General features: G+C 38.6%; 1 pseudogene across 1 annotated transcript; it reads left to right on the top strand.

Annotated features, from left to right (window-relative positions):
- Nucleotides 1-5,340: 5,340 nt before the first annotated feature.
- Nucleotides 5,341-6,376, top strand: LOC116526250 (annotated as a pseudogene). The gene has a single exon (XR_004258060.1). The product of XR_004258060.1 is annotated as a 60S ribosomal protein L5 pseudogene (transcript).
- Nucleotides 6,377-8,246: the final 1,870 nt, after the last annotated feature.

The raw sequence follows: 8,246 nt of genomic DNA, 5'->3' as shown, positions 1-8,246 counted from the left end.
AAGAAATTGCTATTTCTGCACATTTATTCTACCAAATGCCAGCTAATTGCTGCAATGGCCATTATAAAGAATAATTTTCGCTTAGTGAAAAAAAAAAAAAGGAATGAAGAGAACATTTTCTGGTTTTGTTCCACTGCGAAGGCTCTATTCAGTGAATACTGAATGCACAGCGTTTCACTGCTACATTTATTATGCTGAGAGGTCAAGTATTACACAGCATCTTGTATTACGCTTTGCATGCTAAGTATTTCACTTCACAAATTGACCCTCCGGTGTACTTACTACATAATGCTTTAAAAACCCAGCTAAAACGCAGGACAATTAGCAATACTTTCACTCCCAGTTAACAATGGGAACACCAATGTAGGTGATTGCATTTACAGTGTAGCTTTCTTCACAAAACATTTTTGACACATTAAGGTACTTTGGAATTGTGCAGTACCAGTCCTCTCTTGTGAATGGCTTTCCAGCATTTGCAGAGAGAAACAGTTACTGTATGTTAGAGCTTAATTGAAAAGAATTCAGCCACGGCCTATGAAGCACCAATTAGGGTGATATTATATCATAAAAAGCTGTAATATCCATTTTCAGACTTGTGCATCAGCCAATACAAAGTAGGACACAATTAAAAAGGTATACAGTTTAAACTCTTGAAACTGTTAAATTTAATTAGGAGTTCAGTATGAGAAAAAAAAAAAGTGTTGTGGGGGCGGTGCACGGTGATACTGGCAGAGGAAAGGAAGTTCTCTGTAGGGCTGGAAGACTAGCAGACATTAGCAGCCCAAGAGGACTACATAAGTTGGTCCTTCCTTAAACCACCTTTAGTTAATGTAAGTGTGGGGTGTTTACTTTGCCCAGAGAATAGTTTCTGAGGTCAGATGAATATTCATGCAAGTTAGAAAGTGCTGCTTTCCAGTAATTCTGGTATCTGCTGACATCTGAGAAGGAAATAATGCAGAACCTGCTCTGGACCAGGGAAGAGAGAGCATGGTATTGAAGATCTCTTGCCCACACAGTTCAAACACAATTAAAAGGGAGTTAAGTGCATTGCTTTTCATGAAGAAAGACAGAGATAATTGTGAAATAAAATGGACATGGCCAGATTGGTGTAAGTGTCTTTGCAGGCTCGGCTGTGAAAGTAATATTTAAATACTGGAACCTGCATGAAATCCCACTTTGAGGTGACAGCCGGCAGGTAATTATCAGTAAAACAACATTATCAAAGATCTCGTGCATAGCATGTTTGACTGACTAGAGTGCTTCTCCTTACAAATCCCGCTAATATCCATTTCAATCTGCTTTAATATGTTCACAAGTTGGGGCTTATTTTGAATTCCACTGGGTAAATGAGGACAGCACACTTTGAATTTACATACTATACACATTCCTTTCATTTATAAAGGGTTTCCAGAGTATTTCTAAAGGAAACTGCTAACCCAGAATAAAAAAAAATGCCTTCACTATAACTAGAATGGAAATAAAAAGTTCACTTAATCTATTCTATTTATTCCATTTGAAGTTATATGACAGATCTATAAAAACAATCTGTATTATGTTTGAAAAAGAAAAAATTATTTTAATAATTTACCAGTGATAAGCCAATTTTCTAAGGGAATTTTTTTTTTAAAGTCTCTGAAAAATGTGGTTGGAAAAGTTCTCATTTCTGATCTAAGAAGGTCTCTCTTCAGTCCGTAAGTTTATTCCAGGCCTTTTTAAATTTCCACCTCTTTACAGTCCAACAAAGAAACAGAGCTGAAGTGATATATTATTGGTGAGATAAATCTGAATTTTGGATGATTTAAAACCACACACTTCATGTCCCCTTCTTTCTCAGCCAACTCCTCACAACCTTTAAAATATGAAACAGAAAGATGTATCTCATTGAAGATCCCAGGAGGCCCCACTCTTAAACCCACTACCAGTGCCAGATAATTCAGAAGACACAGTCGTTACCTTGGCACACTATCTGACACCCACCTTTGGTTTCCAATGCCTTAAATTAATTTAGGGTATTAATAAAATTGTAATAGATACCATGGAAATCTGCAGGAAGATTACATTAAATTATAAAGGCTGTTTTTGTTTCATTGGTTGGATGTAAAACAAGAGGCGTATTTGTACTGGGAGATTCCACCTTTGAAAACTGGGTCAGTTAGCAGATCCTAAGGTGGGAGTGGCATAAAGATGTTTTTTCTTTTAATGAAAATGGAGCCAAAATGATGAATGTGATTAACATAAGAGGGATTTCAAGGGATATGAATGTGAAAGGTTTTAGATAATGCTCAAGCAATTGCATAGAAATTATACATTGAACAATCTAGATTCTAGACTTTGCTGTCCAATCTCTTTTCTTTTATCCTTCTTCCTAAGTGAACAAGATGGGGGAGGGTCAGTTTGCAACTTTAAAAAAAGCAATTCAGTAGCTTGTTGTATTAAGATTCTTCCTAGGCAACAAGATATTTTGCAACTGTTTTCCTAAGTTCTTCTACTAATGGTATTTCTGGGATTCTCACCCAATGAGGGGGCCAAGAGGATTAATTAGCTTGTGTGGTCTGTAATTGATTTGATGATGAAAATTGCTGCTGAGATATCAAAGACCTATTTTTATTCTTTTCTGCAGGAATAGAAATGTCTTTTCCACAACTAACTGGTTCTATCAAAACGCTATCAAATAACTTAGTTATCAGTACCCTGCTTTTGCCTCCATTGTAGTATTTTGTCTTCTTTGTACCTAGCACTCACTATACCCAACTGCTGAAGAAATACAATAGTCCTTCCTTATTCTTGGCTTAGCTTTTTGTAGTTTCAGTTACCCTTGATCAACCATGGTCCAAAAATATTAAATGAAAAATTCCAGAAATAAATAATTTCTAAGTTTTAAGTTGTGAGCCATTCTGGGTGGTGTGATGAAATGTTGTATTGTTCTGCTTGGGACATGAAACACCCCTTTGTCCACCCTATCCATACTGTATAAACTACCTGCCTGTTGGTCACTTATTACTCAACTGAGTTATCACATGGAAAAAACATAGTATATGCAGGGCTTAGGACTATCTGTAGTTTCCGGCATCCACGGGAGGTCTTAGAACATATTCCCCATAGATAAGGGGAAGTACTGTAATCAAATTTTCATTTACTGTAAATCTCCATGGGTCATCTATTGCTATGCATTCTGAACCAATAGGAAACGCAACTCTGGTGAACCAGATGATGCGGTTATTTAGCTCCAGAGATTTTGGCCATGTAGAAATGTGATTTTAGGGTTGTAAGATCTTAAGAGTTTTTTCAAGAGAAGCCAGAAGTAAGTGTGTGAGTGTTAGAGAGTATGTGTGTGAGTGTGAATATGTGTGAGTGTGTGTGTTTCCCTGACTTTTACAATACTGTCATTAAAATAAAACATGTGGCCACGTACTGTGGCTCATGCCTGTAATCCCAGTACTTTGGGAGTCTGAGGTGGGAGGATCATGAGGTCAGGAGTTTGAGATGAGCCTGGCCAACATGGTGAAACCCCACCTCTACTAAAATTCAAAAGTTAGCTGGGTGTGGTGGCACACGCCTATAATCCCAGCTACTGGAGAGGCTGAGGCAGAGAATTGCCTAAACTTGGGAGGCAGAGATTGCAGTGAGCTGAGATTGCCCCACTGCACTCCAGCTTGGGTGACAGAGTGAGACTGTGTCAAAAATAAATAAATAAAAACATGTATGATCCAGATTTGGCCTACAGGCCACTAGTTTGCAATTCCTAATATAAATCTTTATCTTCAAATGTGTTTTAAGTTTCTTTTCTTATATTCATGGACTTTCATTTTAGCAAGGTGAAATGGCTTGCATTTAGCAGGAATTAAATTTTTAACTGTAGTATAGAGCAATGTTGAGCAGGCAGGGCAGATATTTCTTTTGGTACATGTAGCTTCTTAACTATCCGAAATTAAACCATATGGCAGGAAGGTCCTGTCTCAAGACACAAGGGTAGCTTTATTATTGTTGTTATTCCATCATAATTTTAATTATATTGGCCAATATTTATTGACATGTAAGTTGATTTGTGTCTTTGGATACGTGTTTTTATGTGTGTCATCTGAAATAAGTCTCATGGCATTCTCATCAGTCAGAATGATCTGGGTGATACTGTAGTAACAAATCACACACAGTCTCTGTGGCTTAACACAACAAAGTTGATTCTTGCTTCTGTATGTCCAACATGGGTAATCAGGGTGGCTGTGCTCATCTTTGTCACTCAAAAACCCAAGCTGAAAGTTTTATCTCAACAAGTGCTTCTGTCATCACCAAGATAAGAAAAGAGAAGGAGGTAAATCACATACTGGTGCTAAAGCTTCTGACCAGGAGAAACACACGTAACTTCTGTTTACATTCGTTGACCCTAACATTTACTTAAATTAACAAATGCCTGAAAATAACCATTTTTAAATAGAAGGAAAAAAAGAATAGTTAGGAAGGACATGCTTTACCAAATATCAGCAGATATAATAAAGTCTCTAAAAACAAATCAGATATTTGCAGAGGAATAAACAAATCAGTGGAACAGTACATAGAAACCAGAAATAGATCCTAATATATATGAGGATTTAATACATGATGAAAACAATAGTTCAATTAAGTAAAAATGGTGATTGTTTTTAAATAGTATAGAAAAACAAAGTTGAACTCATATACAAAAATAATTTCAGATGGATTAAAAACTTAGACATAAAAATAAGAGTTCTTTAAGAATGTACATATATGGGGACATCTCTGTAAATAAGACAGTAAACCTAGAAGCTGTTAAAAATACATATATGTATATATAAGAATCAGGCTTGCCCAGCCTGCACCCTGTGGCCACATGCAGCTCAGGACAGCTTTGAATTTGGCCCAATACAAATCCATAAACTTTCCTAAAACATTATGAGATTTCTTTTGCAATTTTTTTAAAGCTCACCAGCTATCATTAACATTACTGTATTGTCTGTGTGACCCAAGACAATTCTTCTTCCAGTGTGGCCAGGGGAAGCCAAAAGATTAGATACCCGGCCGGGCGCGGTGGCTCACGCCTGTAATCCCAGCACTTTGGGAGGCCGAGGCGGGTGGATCACGAGGTCAAGAGATCGAGACCATCCTGGTCAACATGGTGAAACCCCGTCTCTACTAAAACTACAAAAAATTAGCTGGGCATGGTGGCGCGTGCCTGTAATCCCAGCTACTCAGGAGGCTGAGACAGGAGAATTGCCTGAACCCAGGAGGCGGAGGTTGCGGTGAGCCGAGATCGCGCCATTGCACTCCAGCCTGGGTAACAAGAGCGAAACTCCGACTCAAAAAAAAAAAAAAAAAAAAAAGCCCTTTTTCCCCTCCTAGCGCTGCTGGGCCTGCAGGTCTCTGTTGAGCCGCGGGCGCAGGTCTCTGTTCCTTAGGATGGGGTTTGTTAAAGTTGTTAAGAATAAGGCCTACTTTAAGAGATACCACGTGAAATTTAGAAGACGACGAGAGGGTAAAACTGATTACTATGCTCGGAAACGCGTGGTGATACAGGATAAAAATAAATACAACACACCCAAATACAAGATGATAGTTCGTGTAACAAACAGAGATATCATTTGTCAGATTGCTTATGCTCGTATAGAGGGGGATATGATAGTCTGCGCAGCATATGCACACGAACTGCCAAAATACGGCGTGAAGGTTGGCCTGACAAATTATGCTGCAGCATACTGTACTGGCCTGCTGCTGGCCCGCAGGCTTCTCAATAGGTTTGGCATGGACAAGATCTATGAAGGCCAAGTGGAGGTGACTGGTGATGAATATAATGTGGAAAGCATTGATGATCAGCCAGGTGCCTTTACCTGCTATTTGGATGCAGGCCTTGCCAGAACTACCACTGGCAATAAAGTTTTTGGTGCTCTGAAGGGAGCTGTGGATGGAGGCTTGTCTATCCCTCATAGTACCAAGCGATTCCCTGGTTATGATTCTGAAAGCAAGGAATTTAATGCAGAAGTACACCGGAAGCACATCATGGGCCAGAATGTTGCAGATTACATGCGCTACTTAATGGAAGAAGATGAAGATGCTTACAAGAAACAGTTCTCTCAATACATAAAGAACAGCGTAACTCCAGACATGATGGAGGAGATGTATAAGAAAGCTCATGCTGCTATACGAGAGAATCCAGTCTATGAAAAGAAGCCCAAGAAAGAAGTTAAGAAGAAGAGGTGGAACCGCCCCAAAATGTCCCTTGCTCAGAAGAAAGATCGGGTAGCTCAAAAGAAGGCAAGCTTCCTCAGAGCTCAGGAGCGGGCTGCTGAGAGCTAAACCAAATAATTTTCTATCAGGATTTTTCAGATAAAGACAATAAACTTATGGACAGCAATTAAAAAAAAAAAAAGATTAGATACCCCTCACAGATTAAGATATATTAAAATAAAATGTGTTTCACATAATAATGAAAACCGGACAAGTAATAAATTAAAAATATTTTAACACAGATGGGAAATACAATATTAATATATGAGCTCTTCCAACATACAGCCCAAAATAAAAAGAAAACAACTCACAGAGGAGCAAAACCAGGTAACCTACAAAATTGTGAAAAGGTGTCTAAACTCCCCATAATTAGAAAAATGGAAAATAAAGTACAATGAGGTTTAAACTCATCAGTCTAGTAATAATATCAGTGTGAGGATATCCATTTTGGTATGGCTGCTGAAGGAAAACGATGTCCTCATTGCTGGTGGAAATAATTATTACAATCTTTTTTGGAAAACAATTGGGCAACATTTATTTTGTTATCATTATTCGTTTGTTTAGACATACGGTCTCACTCTATTGCCTGGGCTGGAGTGCAGTGGTATAATCATAGCTCACTACAGCCTTGACCTCCTGGGCTCAAGTGATCCTCCCTCCTCAGCCTCCCACGTAGCTGGGATTACAGGCATGTGCCACAATGCCTGGCTATGGGCAACATTTATTGAAATTAAATATACATATCGCTTTGACTCAGAATTTACACTTCAGAAAATCCCTCTTATAACAATAAAAGTCCCAGTATACAGGGACACATGAGCAAAGGAGTTAATCTGAGCATTATTCAAAGTAGCAGAAAACTGGAAACAAAGTAAATCATATACATGCATACGATAAATGAAGTAGAACTGTATTTCCTTGTGAAAATGAAAAATTTTGGAAAAAGATGTATAATATGACTCTGTTGTTCTGAAAAAATATAGGCCCCAAAAATCTATGTATGTAGATTTTTTTGGTACATATATATGCTTAGATAGGATTATATGAGCATGGATTTTAAAAATACTTGAAGATACATGCTAATTTTATAGCATGGGTTACGGCAGGGGTGGGACAGCAGGAAAGGAGATGGGGAGGGAAGAGGTTTACCAAAAGGAAGGAGTTTGCGCGCGCGCGTGCACAGGTACACGCACACCCACCCACCAGCTTCTATGCTATAATCCCATCTATTCATCAATGCAGTGCTCACTTGACTATAACTTAGGCTTTAGATTGATGAAGGTCAATTGCTTATCCGAGCAAACACTAGGAAGGACTTAAATTGTTGTTAACTACCTGATGCCAGCTGCCTCCCAGAGGTAGATGGCATCCATGTAGGCAGGTGAAGCTTCTCAATGCTCATGAAATGATACCAGTTTGGCTGTGTATTTGTTGGATCTCCAAAGTTTATGGCTCTGCAATCAACCAGACTCACTCTGTCTCTACTTTTTAGATTCTTGTCAGAGAAAATAACCTCAAACTCCCCATTAGCCACATGGGCAAAAAGCTATGCCAGTTGGCCGTCTTCAAATAGGAGAATGGCTTCATTATAGTTGCTCTTAGCTAATATTTTAATAATGATAGTTTAACTTAGGTTTTCTTCTAATTGATAGGTCTGGCAAACCTATCTGGGCAAAGGAAAGGAAGAAACCATTTGTTTTACAGCAAAGTAGACTTGAGGAAGCTGTTGAACCTGCTTGCAGCCTGAAGGTTTTAAATAAAGAATAGCCTTGCTGTAGCTACTAAGGAATTACTCTTCTTTAATCATGGACTTTACTACCCTTGCAGACCATTTTCAGCCTCTGTTCAACCACATTGTAAGCACAGGGACCTGAACCAATGAAGAAAATCATTTTCAAAAGTTGGAAGTTTCCATTCTTAGTGCAGGTCATTGGGTGTCTCCCAAGGCTGCCCAAGGTTCCAAAGTAGTGCACAAGCCGGGGGAGGAGTTCATGGCTTCCTGATTTCTATCA

Source organism: Sapajus apella, unplaced genomic scaffold (genome assembly GCF_009761245.1).
Source record: "Sapajus apella isolate SASKATOON/1434 unplaced genomic scaffold, GSC_monkey_1.0 scaffold50, whole genome shotgun sequence".
Taxonomy (NCBI): domain Eukaryota; kingdom Metazoa; phylum Chordata; class Mammalia; order Primates; family Cebidae; genus Sapajus; species Sapajus apella.
Note: the sequence above shows the minus strand (reverse complement) of the source record. Positions and strands in the feature narration are given on the sequence as shown.